Source organism: Columba livia, chromosome 6 (assembly GCF_036013475.1).
Source record: "Columba livia isolate bColLiv1 breed racing homer chromosome 6, bColLiv1.pat.W.v2, whole genome shotgun sequence".
NCBI lineage: Eukaryota > Metazoa > Chordata > Aves > Columbiformes > Columbidae > Columba > Columba livia.
Window position 1 is genome coordinate 32,320,271 of NC_088607.1, and position 19,524 is coordinate 32,339,794.

Consider the following 19,524-nt stretch of genomic DNA (forward strand, 5'->3'; position numbering starts at 1 on the left):
TGTCTTTATAGGGGGACAACTTCCACATCAGATTTCCTCTAACACCCAGAAAATGCACAATCTCCTTCACTGCTTGTGACCTACATGTGAAGTTTTACAGTGACCATCCTGCTGAGCTGATTTGAGATGGGGAGGTGACAATATATGAATGGTTGGTCCTTCATCCTTAATTGGAAACAGTCAGAGGAAGGAAACTGAGTGCAGTGTGTGTTGATGGAATTGAAGCTGGGATGGCTCTGGGCCATTGAGAGAAGATGACTGGGATATCATAAATTCTTAGTAAAAAGACTTATCTAGAAGGTGTGTGTGAGAGTAAGGAATAGAAGTATTTGTTAGATGCTGGAGGTCATTGGCCACTGCGACCTAGGAAGTCATCTGAATGCTGAACAGGCAGCGAACACTGAGGTTGCAGAAGTTCCTAAGATCATTTTAACATATAAATAAATATTCCTTTCACACAGAGACTGTCTCTTTAATGGGGAAGCAGAGCCACAAAGATCAAATATGTTTTTTCTTGTTGACCTCAGATGTTTGTGCTTATCTCTGTCAAACCCACTGCTTGGTTTCTTTGCTTCTAGGTTCTGCTCAGAGCTCCATGTACATTGACGGCACAGTGCCTTGGGAGGTTAGGCTGAGAGAGATCCTTCAGAGTCCCACTCTCACTAACTCAAGGTACTGAGCAGCATTAAAGCAACCTCTCTCAGAGCGATGCCCTGGTTCTAGGGGTGAACGAATCCAACTGAAATTAATGGCTCTTTACCAATGTGGAACTGGCTTCTGCTTAGAGACATCAATTGTGGCAGTTTCTCACACAAAGAGAAGGGGAATGGAAGACATCTAACATATGGGAATGCTCTATGATTAGCCCATGTTTTATATATTGGATTTAGGATGATGAATGCATTCTTTTGTGTGTGTTGGAAGGATTTTATTTTAGACACGTGGTATATGGTATCTCAAATACAATATGATTTGATGTAAAAATACCATATACTGACAACTAGGACCAAAAGTTGGTATATATGCTGATGATCTCTCAATTATATTGATTACATATATGTAGAGTGTACATATAGTCATGGGAGTCCGTTGATCAAATGTATTTTCATGCAGTTTTACAGAAGGTTTTTTTGGCCTCTAGGATCTATAATCTTATGCAAAATATAATTGCTCTGTATTTTCTGTCAGACCTGTTAGTGAGGCTAGGATAAAGAATACATTACTAACTCAGTGTTCCTCCACACGCCCAGAATCTGAAAGAACTGAAAATGATGTTGCTGATATCAGGAGTAGTAGCATTAGTCCCTGGTTATTTTATCATTATTTTAATAGCATGTGGAGCCATTATGCCAGATAGCTGGTACAATTCTGAGCATGATTTAAAGAGTAGTAAGACACTGATCATACCTTTTATTCCAACGTGAAGAACTACTACTTTCATGAGCCTGTTGGTAGGAGTAACGTGTTGTGCTCTTGGCCCTGCACTGCAGTGTCCACCCAGGGTGGCAGGTCCATGAGCAGCAGCCCTTGCGCACTCCGGCTGCTGCCGAGGGTGGTCACAGTTCCCAGTGCCATCTAGTGGTGTTCTTCATGAAAATAAATGGGGATAGAATCAAAGAAAGGAGTTTGATTTCCCGGTGTAATTTCCCACTGACTTGGTGAATTCGGTGTGAAATGGTTAAGAACTCTAATAGTTATTGGTCTAAGCTCAGAGGGACACTGAAAAAGCCTCCCTTTTTATACCCATGCCTGCTCCTTTGCGCTTGCATGGGGCCAGAGGTAGCTCTGGGAATAAGGAAAGGCTGAAGGAATGGGAAATCGGAGGGATCAGAAACATCTCAGAGAGCCTCAGAGGGCACTTATTTTCTGCACAGTGCTACGGTGTCTCCATGTACTGTCTTTCCATCCTCGTCTCATTCTTTTTTAGGGGATAGAAAGTAGGCTAGCTGGAAACAAAACAAAACAAAACAAAACAAATGAAAAGGCTAGAGGTTGCCTATTTTCATTTACCTGGAAATTTTAATGGGTTCATTTAACCTGAGGAAGCAAACAGCAAGAAAATCATGATTCCTTTCCCCTTGCTCTTACCCCTCCCTCCCACCCATTCTGCCAAGATCTCTCTTAAAAGCTCCCTTTTATATCTCACAGGCATATGTTTCAATTTTCACTTGCTGGGTGTGATATTTGGTAACATACGGATGAGTCATATTAATAACTTATTGAATCTAAACATAAACTGCCCTCAATCACTGCTAGATGTGCTGTAGCCTTTAGTTGTGTGGTAGCACCTGTCCAGTCTTAATCACACTGTGCTGTTTACTGCACCTGGGCTTTTCTCTAGTGTGTTAGAGCTAGAAACCTCATCAGTTCTAGTTCCAGCAGGAATATCTCTCTACTCTGATTTCCTGACGTGAATTGTCTTTTCAGCCAAGAAAGGTCTATGAAAATCCTTTAACACAAACCATCTGATGAGTCTTTTTAATTTAGAGTAACAAGCATTGAAAACTGTGGGGAAGAACCATTTGAGTAATATTTTTACTTTCAAAATAAAATATTGGCAAAATATAATGAAAATGTTAAGAAAACAAACACTGAAACTGTGTGTCAACATAGTCACATCTGCTATAAGCAGTATGGGAGTGTTACTCTGCTGTAAATTGCTATAGTCTTCCAAGCCATATGACACCATGAAATCTGACTCCAGATGAGACTGACCAAGTCAGAAGTCCTATACTCCGGTAAAGTTTATAATTTTGCCTACATAAAATCCTCCTGACAGAATATAGTGACTCCGAGCTCTTACTCACACTGAGATTTCAGCCTCTTCCAAGTCTCCCCTCACTGTTTCATGGCCAAGATGACACAGAATAGCTTCTCCAGTAGGAAAAAAATATTCAGTGATGAATTCCTGAAGGTGTAATACGAGCAAAGGAGTTAATTTTCTCCAGAAACACTTGCTTTTTGTTCAATTATTAATTCCCTCACTCTCCAGGAAAACATCCTTAGTCCATGTCCCCTCTTTGATTACTTTCTTCTCAACTGACCAGCCGGGGAAGTTGCATAGGAAGCCCCACAACACTTATTCGTGCCAATGCTAAGAGAAAGGCAGGAGCCAAGTGGTTGGTGCGTTAATACTTAGAGGTGCATAACACGTGATTTTTCACCAAGAAGTAAATATGAAATGATTATTCTAGAGGAGACTAAGGTATGTAAGAGGATATATGAGGTGTTTGAGAACCTAGAAGGACAACCAGTCCTTTTGATAAAGAGACTCCTAACCCTGAGAGTCAGCTTGGAGTCTGATTTGCAGCTGGCAAGTAAAAAAAAAAAGGCCCAAGAGAGAGAAAAGAGAGATCAAACATGATCTTGTTTAAATGAAGAAAGCTGCTCTCCTGAGAGAAACAGGGTGATGCTTGTGTTGGGTATCGAAGAGGCAGCGTGGGTTATTGCTGTCCTGATTTTTTGCAGGGTAGAGTTCCCATGTTCTTTTATCTGATGATGACTTGTACAGAAATAAGCTGTGGCACACATCACCCTGCTGCAAGAGGCAGAGCAGAGTAGTTCTATATGTTGTATAACTTTGCTCAATAGTTGTTTATTAGCTGTACCTAACTGAACATGTAACAGTCTGTTCAAACCACAATTAACAATTACTTTGCTTCTGTTTCCCTTTTTTAATGTTTTATTTGAAGAGGTGGTTTGGGTTTTTTTGTTGTAGGTTGGTTTTTTGTTGTTGTTGTTTTGTTTTGTTTTGGTGGTTTTTTGACTGTTCTGAAGCTTTGTTAAGTTGTGGTCTTGTTGAAACATTCCTGGGAATATATTTTAAGCCAAATTCTTATGATATTTCTACTGGATTGAAGTTTCTTTCCGTTTTATACTACTAGAGCCAGTTCTTGTTTTTATGACGCTGTTGCTACAGTTCAGGATGTTGACCCAATGAAGTCTAGTCCAGATTTTCTTTTTTAGGTTTTCCTTTGAAGCTTTCATTTACACAAAGGGAAGAGGAACAATTTCTCAGTGGGCAGCAAAGCCATTTCAGCTTACAATGGGGTATTCCTAGCCTTGGTCTGTGAACTGCAATCTTTCCCAAGGAGGAAAATATTACCATCTTTTTTGTGTGGAAGTGCACTCAGCCTTGACATTGGATACATTTCTGTTCTCTTTCAGTACAGCAGATATCTAAATCTGTTCCTGATTTAACAGTACTAGATAGATAAGTCTTGTCTTTATTCTGCAAAACAAGTTACTACAGGTATTTATATATTTTTTTAAAAAAATCTGGGTTTATGGGAGTAAAAACACAAACAAAAAAACCCCAAACAAATAAACAGAAAAACACTCCTATCCTTTCTCTCTCCTTTGAGCTTGTTCTTCCATGACAAAGTATTGAGTACAGAATGTGCAGCAGTGCCAAGCTTGGGCAACTGACGTGGTAGAATAAAAGTTCAAGAAATCACTTCCCCTGTTTACCCACTCTTGAGATAGTGAGAAGGCACAGCTAGTACATTTGAGAAAGGCTTTCACCAAGGAAACCTTTATTTATGGCTTTTATACCAATGATATAATGCCCCTTCCAAGAAAGCAAGGAAGGAAGGAAGGAAGGAAGGAAACAAACAACAACAAAAAAATCACAAAACCCAAGCAAGGTTCATTTTCTAAATACTGAAATGAACCCAAAATTCCTAGGACTAGGCTTATGCAATGTTCTAGAGACGTCAATAGGACAGGAGTAGCAGGATGCTGTCAAAGAAGATCACTGATGGGGCAGAAAATCAGAAGGATAAAAGTGAGAAAACTTGAGAGTTGAAATACAGTTTAATAAGTAAAGCAAAACTGCACACACAAGCAAAGCAAAATAAGGAATTCATTCATTATTTCCCATCAGGCAGAAATTCAGCCATCTCCAGGAAAGCCGGGCTTCACCACACGTAATGATTACGTGGGAAGATAAACATCCCTGTGAATGATGCCCATTCTTCTGCTTTTCCCAGCTTTTATTACTGATCATGTTATCATATGGTATGGAATATTCCTTTGGCCAGTTGGGGTCATCTGTCCCAGCTGTGTCCCCTCCCAACTTCTTTTGCATTCCCGCCCTGCTCACTGGTGGAGCAGTAGTATGAGAAACAGAAAAATCTTTGATGCTGTGTAGGCGCTGCTCAGCAATAGCTAAAACTTCAATGTGTTATCAACACTGGTTTGGTCACAGATCCAAAACATAGCACCGTAGGGACTGCTACACAGAAAATTAAACTTACCTCAGTCAAAACCAGTACAGCAAGGTATGTGATTGCCATCAAGAGAACTGAAGGAATGGATGTCCATGAATGGTACATATCACCTATCAGAGAATCATTTTGGATGTCAGTCTAACTGGTGAAAGTTGAAATAGGACTGGAAACCAAAGAATCATCCAGGGTCACCACAAAGGAAGTTTCTGGAAGGATTGCTGCTGCACCAAAGTTGCAGTTGAAAAGGAGTTAGCTCAGGGCTAAAAAACAAAACATACAGATCATTCTTGAATATGATTACCAAGCAGCAGTGCCCCATATAGAATTAATTCAGCCTAAGAAAAGGCATATCAACTGCAAAGGAATAACCAAACTGAATCTAGGAGATGATCTGCCATAGCAAGAGTTTACTCTTTAATGATGAGGTCATTCCAGAGTGACTACAGCAGCTGCTGATGGGATCTGAACCCTGAAGCAACAAGTAGGTTTCAAGTACTCATTTCAGTTGGCTAATTTCAGCCATATTCACTCCAGAAATTTCCTTTCAGAAGCCTCAATTGTCAAGGCAAAATGCAGCATCTGAAAGCAAGTTTTAAAATGCCTTTTAAAATCATTTTTATCTAGCAGATGCCTGTTTATGAAGAAAGAAATGATGTGCTTTCCTTGGGCTTTCTTGATGTAGAATTTTATTCTGTAGCAATGATTGTGGTTATTGGTGCTTGTTGCTGAGGATGTTCATTAGATATCAGCTTCAAATAGAAGAAACAACCTTTGCTCCTACTTATTTTTGTGGGAAAAATGATAGCACACAATGATTGCTAGTCATCGGAACTCTTTTCTGACAGTTTGGTCATGCAGCATGCCTTAAAGAGATGCTTTTGCTAAAAGAAGAATTCAAGTGTATGTATCCAAGTGCAACCTGTGGCATAGTGGAAAATAAACAATAATTCAAAAAAAAAGGTAGGACTTTCTGATTTGTGTTATCCCTGAAAGCTCTATGGATAGTTAATGCTTTTTCAGGGATAGTATGTGAAGGTTGGTTAGTATACAATAGAAATTAACTTTTTTTTCTTAATATAATATAATAGATTAATTGTTTAAAAATTGAAAGGAAGATTCTGTCAATTAGTGATGTGAATGCAGATATCAAGTGATGCGATACTGCCAAATTACTTTTGTGTTTAAATCACCCTTAATTTAGACTTTCTTTCTTTAGTATCTTTGGAAATTTGTGCTGGTGGTTTGAAAAAAAGAAGGAAAAGATAAAAAAAATAGAACAGCTTCTACTGTTCTTGTTTAATGTGCTAAGGATACTAATGGATTAATGTTAGATATAATGATTTCTCATTTAGAAGATGACTTGCTGCAGTTCCAAAATCAACCTTTCTTGTCAAGGTTGATCTGTTGTCAGTTTATTTAATCTGTACCATATAAAACAGCAATAACAATCAACAGGGTGTGGATTAGAATGTGGTAAGTGTATTCCCCAAGAGCCTGGGAAAAGAGTGCCAAAGGCTGAAACTCAGTACGCATCTTCAAGCCTGTAACTGTGCTTAGACAATGAAACCTTCAGCATTATTCAGGAGAGGTGATACTTAGCATGTTTGTTTTTTGGAATGTCAGTGTTTTGTGCATAATTAGTAAACTGACTCCTTTCAATTCTAAATTCTGCTTATTCCATTCACTTTCGGCTGTTTGCTGACAACCACATTTTAGTATATACTGAGCTGGTTAGAAAGTCAAGCAGCTTTCATGAAACAACTTCCCTTCAAAGCCTGTAGTAAAACTGTTGATTGTCCTAAATGGCATTTTGGCTCCTTTGGCTAGTCTGCCTTCTTTTACAGATACAACATGAGATGCGGGAGAGACAAAACAGACAAATTTATGTAAGGTATACCTAGAAATATTTCCACCTGAAGTGGATGAGTCTTGTCCTCACTCCCAGAACAGACTGTTACATCAGTGCCCCCCTCACATCTCCACCCTTTTTACCTGAGTTTCCTGCTGCAATGTTAGCATAGAGATTTTTATGGTCTATTCCCTTCGCTACAGAGGGATGAATGGGAATTGCACTTTCTTAGTTAAATGGATTTCATCAGACAGTATAAATTTACTCACAGATGAATTTTCATGGAAAATATTTGGGTTTCAGGAAGCTTGGACCAAAATGCCAGGTTTCTAGACAAAATGCTACATACCAGCTGGCTGGAAACCTTCTGGTGGTTTGAAATCCTTGCTCCAAGGAGCCTCACAACCAGGGATCATGGTCCTGTCTTCATACTGAATACTCTGAGAGCCTCAGCTCAGTGAGGACTCTGAGGACTTCTTGTCTATTCTTATCACGGCATGGGAAAGGAGCTAAAAAATTCCTTATGTCCAAATGTCCCGAGTTGCTCCTAGGGTAAAGCAGCATAGGGAAGTCCTGGGGATGGACAAACACATCCTCTTTTCCCCCACATTAAAAAAATAATTTCAGAATGAATGTTTTTCCACATTAAAATGTTACTTTTAAGAATGTTTTGTGTCCACAGGAATTTTTGAAATGTCAAGCTTTCATACTCATCTGGAATCCAGACTGGGGAAAGTTTTAAGCACTAGTGGGTATGGTTCTTGAGAAATAACACATTCTCAGCACTGAGACATGATAATCTCTGCTTTTCACAGAGTGTTGTCTTGTCTGGAACCTCCCGCTTCTCAATGCTTATATATAAGGACCCACACTAAATAGCAGCCATCTTTCAGCTTCCATGAAACAAGTTGTCTTTTTACAGCTGGGAAATTGAAGCCTAAAAGGAATGTCATTTGCAGTGTCATGGCTTCAGAAAGCTTAGTTGAAAGCTTGGCACTATCTTGATCCGATCTGACTCACAGTGCCTTCTACTTACTCTTCCACCCACACTCCAAAAAAGAAAGACTCCTCCCTCTCTCTAAGGAATATTGCTGCTAAAAGTTGTAAACAAAATGCTCTACCTTGTATTATTTTCCTTCTTTTTCCATAGCTAATCTTCGGGGCCTTTTAGTGGCTCCATATTCCCATCACTTTGGTCCTGGACACCTGGAAAAAGTCTCACTGTTCTAAGGGGGAAGAGATGGGAGGAAGTTGCAACCACATTCTCTGTGTTAGAATGAAGGAACTCTGCCTTTGGCCAAGATCTTTTTACTTTCTTTCCAGTTCTGGATTGTGTTTTTCTGGGAAACTTGCCTTTGAGTGCAACTGGCAGCAGTTTTGCCTTTTGGTTCCTTGTCAAGGGGTAAGTCTCTGTGTACAGCCATGCCCTCAGACCTCAGGGTCTAACTGAGCCTGCACTGAGCTAATGCCTTGTGCCCTCTTGCATCCAGCTCTTTGTCACCATATGCAATCAGGTTAGGAAAGGTGAGGGTATAGTTCTGCAACATGAGCAGAGCATTTAAATACGATGTTATTTTGTCTTTTTATTGTATTCATAAAAAATATTAATGTGAAGGTACAATAAAAAAGAAGAGTGGCTTTATTAAAAGAGAAAAAATAAGTTTGTAAAATTGTTCCAAAATCTCTGTAAGGTTCATCAAATAAACTGAAGTCAAACGATTAAAATACATGTGAAAAGAGCAGAAATTCAGAGTTACTTATAAGATACAGAAAGAAAAGTACTTCTGTGCCTTAAAAGAACAGAATGTGTATTTTCTTCACTGGAAAATATGCTGTGTTTGGGTGTTCAGGTAGTACCTGATGTGGAGCAGCTGTTGAGTGATGCAGTGGCTTGAAGCAGAGACCTGAGCAAAGTGCTGGGGCTCCATGGAGATTCTGTGACAATATAGGACACCTCTCAGTCACTTTTCCTGTTTGGCTGATCCCAAATGGGAGTGGGATAAGCATTTTCCTTCTGACTTAAGTTAGAGCAATGACTAAACTGCCTTTCCTTCATCATCCCTTAGATGTGCAGGCTACCTGGCTACTACAGACAGTAAGGAGGTGGGACTGTCTCCATCCTCCCCCTCATGGAGCTTAGACATTGGGTGGTGGAACTGTTGGAAAAACTTTCTTTTTCTGTATGTTAATTGCCATCCTCAAAGCGGTAGAACTCATAGGAATCATTGCTCCGGGTTTTGGCGCTCAGGTGCCGAACACACTGAGTGTAATCGAAGCATCTGCAACTGCTCTTGCTAATGTGGAGCTGTCGGTACCTACTAGAGGAGCTCATGTCAGAGGTTTCCCCTCACTGTGGGTGCTAATAGGATCTCTTTCCTTTAGCTTGTTCTTTGTTTTCTTGAAACTTGTAGGAATTTTTCTGTTCAATTGCTGTTGCTGTGCGAGGTTTAATTTACATTGGCTACTGGGTGTCCAGGTTACTAGGGGAAGAAAATGGTGACAGCAATGGACAGGCACACAAACATTTGCATGGTATGATCACACAAGTCTTGTTTTCTTGTGTGTTCTTTTTCCTTTTTCTAAAGCAAGAATGTTTCTGAATTTGGCACGAATTTCTGGAGAGCTGGCCTGAAATGTCAATTTCTTTGACAAATTGACTATTAAAATAATTTCTTCCAGTTCCATCCAGTAGCCTTGGTTACTCCCCCACATAGACTGGTAAATAGTTTGGTGAAGAGTGGTCTTTTTTATTCCACCACCTTGGCATACAGCTCATGTTATAGTGTAATGCAAAGAGCCTTTCTTACCTCAGAATGGAAGCAAGGGTACCAAGACAGCAGATATCCCAGAAGAAGACTGTCAACTTCTATGCCTGCTGCAATTTTAGAAAAATATTATCATTTTATTTAATCTGAAGAGGCATACCATTGGACAGAAGAATAGTAGGATAAATAATTTGTTGAATATAAAAAAAATCTACATCAAGAGCACAAATGCATAGTGGAAACAACATCCTCCTATGTTATTTTTATAATATGTGAACTTGATGATATTAAATTGAATAAATGTGGATCTGATAAAAGGAAATACTGCTTTTATTCAATGTCTGGTAAGTCTGTTTAATTCATTGTCAAGGAAGGTTACCAAGAATGACACTGTAGTTGGATAGTTTAAAGGGGCTGAATAATTTTATGACCAATAACACCTCTAACTCCTTAAGCTATGTGAAATCTCGTAATTCAAAATGCATGTTGATAGCAAACCAGTCTTCACTACTTTTTCCTTCCACTACATCACTAGCTAGGTTTTGGCTTCAAGATGCTTTCTGCAGTCAAGCACTAACTAAAGACAGGATTTCAGGATGACTTCCTGAAAGCAACTTGGTAACTCCATAGATCCTGTACATTGCATGGACAAGAATTTAGTTAGACTGTGATTCTGTCCTATATGTGATAGTAACAGAAGGATTTTTTTGTTGTTAATTCATACAGTTTAGCTGTTAGTTTCATCTTCAGTGTTGTATCAAGCTCTATAAAGGGTTGATCCAAGTAAGCTTCTCACCTGTAAAACATGTGCAGTCCTCTTTCGGACTGCAATGGCAATCTCATCTTGCCACAAGCCTTCCCGTTATCCAAAACATGATTTGTAGCCTTATTTGACATGAAAAAAACAACAACAACAACAAAAACACAAACCAAAACCAAAACCAAAAACCAAACCCAACAAACTGAAGTCTTTTGTAGTGCTTCTTACACAAGCACTTCCAGATGAAATCAGGAAGATAAATGCACTTCACCAGGTTTCTCATTTTTATCAACCTCTAAACACTTTCTAAACATCTTAAGACTTCCACTTCAGTCAGTCTTAAATCACTTCTTCTTATGTAGTCTTAGGTGTTCTGGACTTCTAAATTCTTTGTTCTTCTAAATAGTATTTTAAATGCATGGCATTTGGTTTTGCGATTGTAATATTGTCATCGGGGTTCTCTTGTCCAGCCATGAAGGAATGTGGTTGTATTTCCTGTAGCAGAAGTCTCAAAAAATTGCATTCTAGTTCTAAGATTGTGTATTTTGGATTATTAATTTGAATCTTCTTTTTTGGAGAGGGCAGTTACTATGAGGGAAACAGCAAATAACTATAATCTGTACAGTTAGGATACTATTAATTGTAACTTGCATTTGCTCTCCTCCCCCTATAAACCAATCTACAACTGAGACAAAAATAAAATGAGATGAATCCAAGAAGATGCAGGGATCTTTTAAGCTGTCTCAGGATGGGGTTAGGGGAGGTTGCTCTCAATGTGTAACCTGTTGAACTGTCAGTTCCAGGCCAGATGGAATTCATGGCAAATGAAGACAAGGAAGACACGTGTCAAAAAGGATAAAACCTCTGACAGTAGAATAGCTCAATAGCTATTCTAGAACCATTGTAGTCATATGTTATTGTGACTTACATAGAAGCATTCCTTTGCCTATGTATGTCTCTGGCCTTTCTTTTCTGTTCAGAGTGCCTGAGAGAGAAGTAAATTATCTGTTGTTTTGTGCAACCTACAGATTACGCCCTTCAAAATTGTTCCATTTGTAAAAGATTTACCATCGCTGTGCAATATTGTTGCATCACATATGACCAGAAATTGCTGCATTCTGTTGCAGTCAGCTGAGACATCAAATTACCTGTGATGTTCAGTAAGTAATGGCAATTTCTGGAGATTTGTAAGATCTTATTTTTCATGAAATTCAAATAATTTTTATATTTTTAGTGCTTGTGTCTCTAGGAATTTTCAAGTGCGGTAGCAGGTTTTGATTAGACATCTAAAAATACAGGAATTGCTTTGTTGCAACCGATTACTCTCTGGTTTAAAAGTGCAAACAGTTGGGAACAAAAAAACAAAATATGACTTTGACATGGTTGGCTTTCAACACAAACAGAAAGTAGTCACGGCAACTGACTTTGAAGTAGTTCATAATATTAAGAAATGTTTGTCCTCTGCCTGTTCATTCTAAGACTGGATTGGTTTGTGGCCATGGTGCTGAGAGAAGGGTAACTGGAATGGATTGAACTCAGAATTAGCCCAGTTGCATAGGTTTACCTGAGGTGGGTAAAGTGTCATGCTGTGGAATCTAATTTTTTGTGAGGTATACCAAGAACTTCTTAGATGGGGGGGCAGAATTTCACTTTGTTACCATTTCACAGGAAATTCAGTGAGCATTGTTTTTTTCCAGGAATAATTTAAGTTTCATATCCAGAAGTATTTCTGTTGTGTTTGTACAAAAGCAATATGAAATAAAGCAAAAATCCACAAGCATGCTATGGCAATATATAGGACTTTACCATTTATCACTGCTGTGATCCAATGATCTGGACTGTCCGGTACTAGGGACGCCCATAAAACCTGATGTTCTGCTGGTCTGATTCTATCTGATCCTATCTCTTTCCCACCCTGCTTGGCAAGGAGCATTTGCGTGCCAAGCCATGAACGTGTGTGAGCTGATCAGCTGCAGCAGCACTCTTGGGAGAAGCTGCCATTTGGTTCCAAAGCATGGGTGCAGTAAGAAAAATCCTTTGTTGCTCTCTTAAAGAGAAGACAGTGTTTTAAATAATAAAATGACAATGCAAAGACTAGAGGGAAGAGCTGTCACAGCCTAATTGAAAGTTCGTTATGCTGCTTATACCATTACTGTAAAATTCTTTATCATGTGTCTGTAAATGTGCAAATTAAAAACCCAGAGGTAATTTTGTATTTTATCTGCATGTAAAAAGATTGTGAAATTATCATCTCTTTCATAGTTAAATAACTTTAACCTGTATGGTGACCTTTGAATATGCAAATAACAGAGCTTTGTTGGATGGAATAAATTTTGTTAATTGTAAAACGATAAGTGGAGAAAATCTGAAGAAAACAGGAATTCATTTTGAAGTAATCATAGTGGAAGGTTTATGTGATAAGGAAAAAGAAAACTTTTTATATTTATGTGCAGGCTCAGAAAAATGATTGTCTACTGCTGTTCAAGTCTGTGATTCCACAGCTGTAATCAAAACCAGCAGGAGAATTTCTAACTTACATCACCAGCAGCAAACTTGGTGAATACATAATGTGTGCCCAGAGACTTAAAGAATTTCAATAGGCTCGTAGGTAACAGGGCATTTTATTTTTTTTGTTCTCAGTTTATAAGATGTCTCTGAGAAAACTTAATGTTGTGACCATGAAAGTGAATAATAATTAAACATATTTCTGCTGGTCAGAATGATCATTTTCACATAAAGAGGAGAGAGAATATAATGAACATGAGGAGAGAATTAATTGCTCTTAGGCATAGTACAACTTGGTTTTGCACAGATCTGTACGGTCTCTTGTCAAGACAAGGCATGCTGACCAGTGGCGTTGCTGTCTCCAGCCCTGCTCACCTCGGGGTGTGTGTGTGCACATCAACATTTTCACTGACCATGTTTTGATTTGGTGATCTCTGGAATGAGGTGGGTTTGGATTTCACTTTATACATGGGATCTGACCAGAAACTTCAGTGTATCTCTCCAGAGGTTTATAGTGAGAGTCATAGTCTGCTATACTGTTCTAGCCATTTTGGAATGCTCCCACATGCCATTACACTTCTAGAGGCAGCAAAGCATAAGCAAATTTCACCACTGATCTCAAAGGGAACACTTGCAAACTCTCGATGTTCTTTATAGCTGACTTGCAAGCAAAGGTTTGGAAAGAGGTGGTAATAATGCCTGCAGAATACAAAGCTTTACTCAGGGTACACTTGCTTGAAGGTATGGTTAATGGTTAAGGTAGAGGAGGTCTGTGCTCTTGGCCCATTTACTGCTGATAAACTATCCACTGGTAGAGTTAAGATTCATGACTAGGCATAGCAGACTTCTGTATTACCGTAATAATGACTCTTTTTAGGCAGCTTGAGCTCTGTTGAATTACGTACAAAAAGGAATGACAGAATCAAATTCAAACTGTAAATCTGGGTGAATTCTTTGAATGTCTTTTTATAGGCATTTACTTATTTTCATAATTTCCATATTAACAAATGTAAATTACAGACAAGTTTTTATCTCTCATTTTCTTTCCAGAGTGTATTTACTCTCCATTGAGCTGTACCATGACCAGTTCAGATTTACTGCTTTGAGGGTACATTGTTTATTTTGCAATTCTGCCCTGGAAAATCAGAAGATAAAACCCTTTTGTCTCATTAGATCCTGTGAAACTTAGTCTTTCTCACAGTAGATTTTTCTGATTACTGCTTACTCTGTAAGTTTTGACAGGAAGTTAGACAGACTTGGAATTAAGATTCCAAGGGGCTGCAAGCATGCTATGTTTTGACTACTGCATATGAATATTTGTAAAGGCTGCAAACTATGCTGTCATTCAGAAATACACCATGTGAGCAAAATGTGCTTTCTCTGGCTAAAGTGTGAAGAGCTTTGTCAAGGGATACAGACATTTTTAAAAAGGAAAATCCTTAAAGACAGGGTTAGTCTAAGTACCTCAAAAGAGCTGACAATAATCTAAATCATTCTTGAGGATATTTTGCTGTAAAGACTCTTATATAACATTCATATGCTCCATGCCATAAAGAGAAAACTCTTAGGTTGTTATGTTCCAAGAAGTGCAATGAAGGTATATGAAAATAGGGAGAATTGAATTCTAACATGTAGGCAAGTTATGGACCATTTGTTGAAATAGTCTCATATTTATACCTTTCCTGGTAATGTTTTTACTGAGGGGGTGAGTGCAGAAACTTCAGCACTGCCAACACAAAAGTCACAGCAGTTTAATTTTCTGTCATTTTCTCACAAACTCCTCGCTTTGGGTTTTCATTCCAGAGTTCAGTACTTCTGTTGTTACCTGTTTTTTTTTGTAGGCATCCAGATGATCATAATGATATCATGAGGCAAATCCAAATGTAGGCCAGACTCTGTTCCTTTAACTCATGGTGCACAACTAGTTCTTCATATCAATCCATAGCTGAAATCAATGGCAATTGGTTAGCTTACATATTTTCTGCTAAAATAAACCTGCTAGAAATGATAAAAGTATCAAGGCCTTGAGGTTTGCTGGCACAGAACAGTGTGTGCTTATGCTTGGGAACTCCACATGTGCCAGGGCTGCCAGCTGGGGACAGCTCTGGGAACACCATGGCTCTAGTACACACCTTGGGGCTGTAGGGGCCAATACTGTTTTGCCTGGGTCAAAAACCTTCCAGGAGCCATCCTGTTTAACTGCATAGATGTTCACATTCAAGTGTCTGGAAGTGTTCAGGGGCATTATTTAATTTATTATTGTGCTTCAGTGTAGCTGTTGTGGGCCAACGAACTTCAGCAAAGAAGTAGAAACCAGTTACCCATCCACCGCTTTATGTGCTCCTGAGAGTACAAGCAGAGGTGTCTGGGCAAGAGCAAGCTGCACGGATATCATGTTCTGAACTAGGATCCTGCACAGATCAGCCTCAGGAACCCTTAATGGAAATTTATTTGCTGTGTTGGAGAAAGCTTTGTTATATAAGTAACTCTGTGTCTTATCTTGTATTTAAGCTTCCTTGGAAAAAAAATAGATGACTGCAGAAAGGGTTCTGGTGGTGTGCAGATTGCTGTCAATGGAAAAGAAATTGTGTGCTTTTATTCATTTTTGTGTTGCAAAGATAGAAGAACAGCGAATGTTGGAAACATGAGCAGCATAGTAACACATGCGTGGTACTGGGTTCTGGGGAGAATACATATGCCAAAAACTCATTTGTAGCTTTATACAGATAACAGAGTTATCCCAACAGGTAAGTCAAAGCCTGCAGATTTCCAAATCTAAAAGACTTGAATTCACTGATGTTTGTATCTACTGATTGCTAAACATGTAGAAGGAGAAAGTCAGCTGGACCAGAGTAGGATCCTGTCCTAAGAATGTGTGAAAAACTTGATTTTCTATAGCATTGACTTGCTTTGGGTTTCTACTAACAATAGGAAGATATCTGAGGGAATCTATTTATTGTTGCCGTTCCTGGAATGGAGACGAGCTGGTGAAGAGAGAAATGCAAGCAACAGCTTCCCACACATCTTCTTATTCTCACTGTTCCCAAAGAAAGCCAGACCTCATTTGATTGTAGCTGATTTGATCAGTATTCTGATCCACTGGAAAAAAACAAAAGAAGGAATGCCATCCTACAGGAAATGGGGGTTAACTCTTCAAAGCAGCTACATTCTATCAGTGTGCTCATTTATCTTTTCCTGAAAGAAGAGATAATCGTACCTCTGAAACTGTAATGTTTTTAATGTTTGCCATTATTAGGTAGAAAAGTGTATATATACTACCAACTCTAGTGATAAAACTGAGAAGCAACCATATTCTTAGGCAGAAAGGCTGTGTTAAAAATGGGAATGGACTGTTACAGGAACTTAATGGGAAAAAAAGTCTCTTCCACCACCATATGGTTGTGATATAACACAAAGTGTTTTCCTGCCAAGATATCACATCACAATGGCAGGCTGCCAGTAGCTTCTCTCTTCCTCATTTAAACAACAAAAATATCCAAAAAGAATTCTTTGGCTGAATCAGACCATTGCTTATAAACACGTACTATTGGCTGGTACTCAAGTGGAAAACTTACTGAATCACTTGGTATTCAGGCAAGCTATGGAGCACTAAAGAAGTTTATATTTTGTAAAAACTGCCAAATGAAAATAGGAGCCTTAAGTAATTTTTTAAGTCACTTTAAAAAAATTCTCCCAAATCTCAGACCTGTTTCTAAAATTGTGATTTAATGCAATTTTTTTCTTCTTCCCACAAGTCAACCTGACAATGCTATTTAGTCATCCTTTTTCCAGCTATATTTGAATATAGTCAGAGCCCAAAGTGAATGAGGCCAAAGAGGTCTGAGCTGTCATTAGTGTCTGGGATCCCAACCCTCTTTGTTATGAAGGGAACACAGAGAAGTGTGGAAAGAGTGGAAAACTGGCAGAACTGCCCCTCTTCTGTTTTCTGCTTGGGGAAAGGGTCCATCTCCCTTGGGTCAGTCCTCCACTTTGTGTTCTCATCAGCATCCCACAGCCTCCTGTTCCATTTGCAAGCAGCTATTTTGGATAGACTTGTTCCACTTGAAACAGAATGGGATCCTGCTACTGCAGTTTGGACTTTCTCAGAAACTTTCCAAGTGCAGGCAAACAGGAGCTTTCTGCTGGTTTGTTCTATGTTGTGCACTGGACAGAGACATTCTTGGGTAATCCTTCTGTCATGCGGGAGTCAGCAAAACAGAGGGCTCCAGGTCAGTAATGATCCACTAAATGCAAGCCAAATTGTTAATGCACCTGTGCCGCTTTTTTCCCTGCCTTTGCCTAGTAGTTTTCTGCTGAATTAGTAAATTGGAGCTGCTAACTGCAATCAGGTGAGCCCCAGGAACAGCAAGAAGGGAAGAGAATGGCTTAGTGAATAGACAGCTGGGAAGGTGAAAACTCTTCAGGTTGCAAAAGCAGGGAATTAGATTAGTTCAAATGTTTAGGTGCCTGGATTCTTGCTCTCTCAGATGTTGGATGTGAAATTGACTGTACTGACATAGTAAGAACATTTTCTGTTAATGAAGTTTTGAATTCAGAAGCTGTTTTGTTGTTTTCTGATATCTTCTGTCAGGGCACTCAGAAAGAGGATGGATGGAGATGTTAGTCATAACATATATAGTCCTATAGTGAGTAGAAAGGGAAGACAAAGAAGTAGTTGCTAAGTTGGTGCTTCAGAAGGGCTTGTTGGTATCTTGAATGCAGTAGAGAAGAGGGTAACCACTTCTGATGGGATGTTGTCCTGCTCGAGACTGTCCTTCAGATTTCCCATTTACAGGACAATTGAAAGCAATGGCACGGTAAGTCGAGCTGGTGAATACTATGTGTCTTTTGCACTGTTGGATGTGTGTGGTGTGAAGAGGTGTATGCACCACATGGTTGTGCAAAATTGTGCTGAAGTCATTATAGGCAGTATTCAACTACAGTAACCCCAGGGTTAACCAAACCTTTTGCCTACCCCAGAGTAAGGTGCAAATCTGTGCCCCATTTTTAACTGAGCAAGCATCATTCTCTTCTACCTGCTTCCCTCCCAATGTCTGTGGCTTTGTTCTAATAGCTGTGTGTGTATAAGCAAAACACTTCTGAATCACATCTAGTATCATCTGAAATGTTACTGTTTGAAAAAAGACATGGTCCCTCACTGGGTTCCTTGAAATGTGCAGGTAGAGGGCTTGACTATATGTTCTTGTATGTAGCTGAGTCAAACCTCCCTGTGGTGGTGTCCCTTCTCCCACATCCTGCATGAATGTGCTTCTCCTAACACAATATCTATATTTACAGTAACACAGGCTTCCACCAAGACAAAGGTGCCTGTGCAGTACTTTCTGTTGTTGTCCTTAACCAGTGTTCTCAACTGCTGTGAGATACACTGGGAACACAATGATACTTGCGATTTACTCACTTTAATTTTCAGTTTTTGTGTAGCTTGAGGTCCATCTTTCAGAAATGACTGTAAGTAATAAGTGATCCTTGTCCATGAGACTCATTGAAACAAGGCTGTATATGAGCAAGGTGGGGAGAGTAGCCTCTTAGGACATAGAAGGAAGGTAGAATGAAGAGGATTAACTTCCCTTGCTGTTACGATGACTCAGTAAAGGACTTTATTCCTTTATTTTTTTTTTCTTGTCTTCTTCCCCCCTGCCTCTTTGTTTTGCTTTTTTAAACACTTCTGCAGGGCACAATCCTACTTTCCATTAAACTGTTTAGCAGTGACTCATTCTAGAATAAATCCTTTCATGCTCTAATTTGAGTATAATGTTTAATATTGTCTTTGCTGCTGCTTAGACCTGTGATCTTGCAGGTGTTTTTAATACCTGTTTTGCTAAATCTTTGATTACACTGTGTAAGTGTGGGTTATGTGTTGTGGGGTTATGTAGCTATGTTTGTGGAGGTTTGTTTTAGTTTTGTTCTTGAGTGAGAGTGTGTTATAAATTTGAGGTAAGGAACTAGTGCAAGCAACAAACAATTGTTACTGATAACAACAAAATAACCAACAAAGAGCCTGGAGTCTATAAATAGAGCATCACACAATAGAAATTAGATAATGGGAGACTAGGGACTGTAAAATACTCCAAGTAGATAGTTCATGGTGTTTCATAACTCACAGGACATGTTCTTATGCTCTGTCTTGGATATACTGTCTTGGAGTTCTGAGAGTGGCTGACGTGCTTTAGATGTTTTCTTTTAAGACCTAACCATTCTGTGGGACAAATCATAGTTTTCTACTTGCAGGGTAATTTCTTGTTCCTAGTAGGCACCAGTGTTCTCAGTGCAACACAATGAAGTATGTTGTCCTTCTAAAAAGCTTTGTTTTTTCTGTGATATGAAAAGTTGGTGCTATTGCACATCTGTTGAGACCATGGTGACAGGCTTTTTAAATAGCAAAATGGAAATTTG

General features: G+C 39.1%; 1 protein-coding gene across 9 annotated transcripts in view; it reads left to right on the forward strand.

Annotated features, from left to right (window-relative positions):
* The window catches only part of CABCOCO1 (ciliary associated calcium binding coiled-coil 1), a 227,662-nt gene that overhangs the window by 77,373 nt on the left and 130,765 nt on the right, over positions 1-19,524 (forward strand). For 2 of the 9 annotated variants that reach the window (XM_065068610.1, XM_065068617.1), the window contains exon 6: positions 579-672. The exons of the other annotated variants lie outside the window; for them this stretch is intronic. The gene's annotated coding sequence lies outside the window, so the exon portion shown is untranslated. The remainder of the gene's footprint in view (positions 1-578; positions 673-19,524) is intronic. 9 annotated transcript variants of the gene reach the window in all.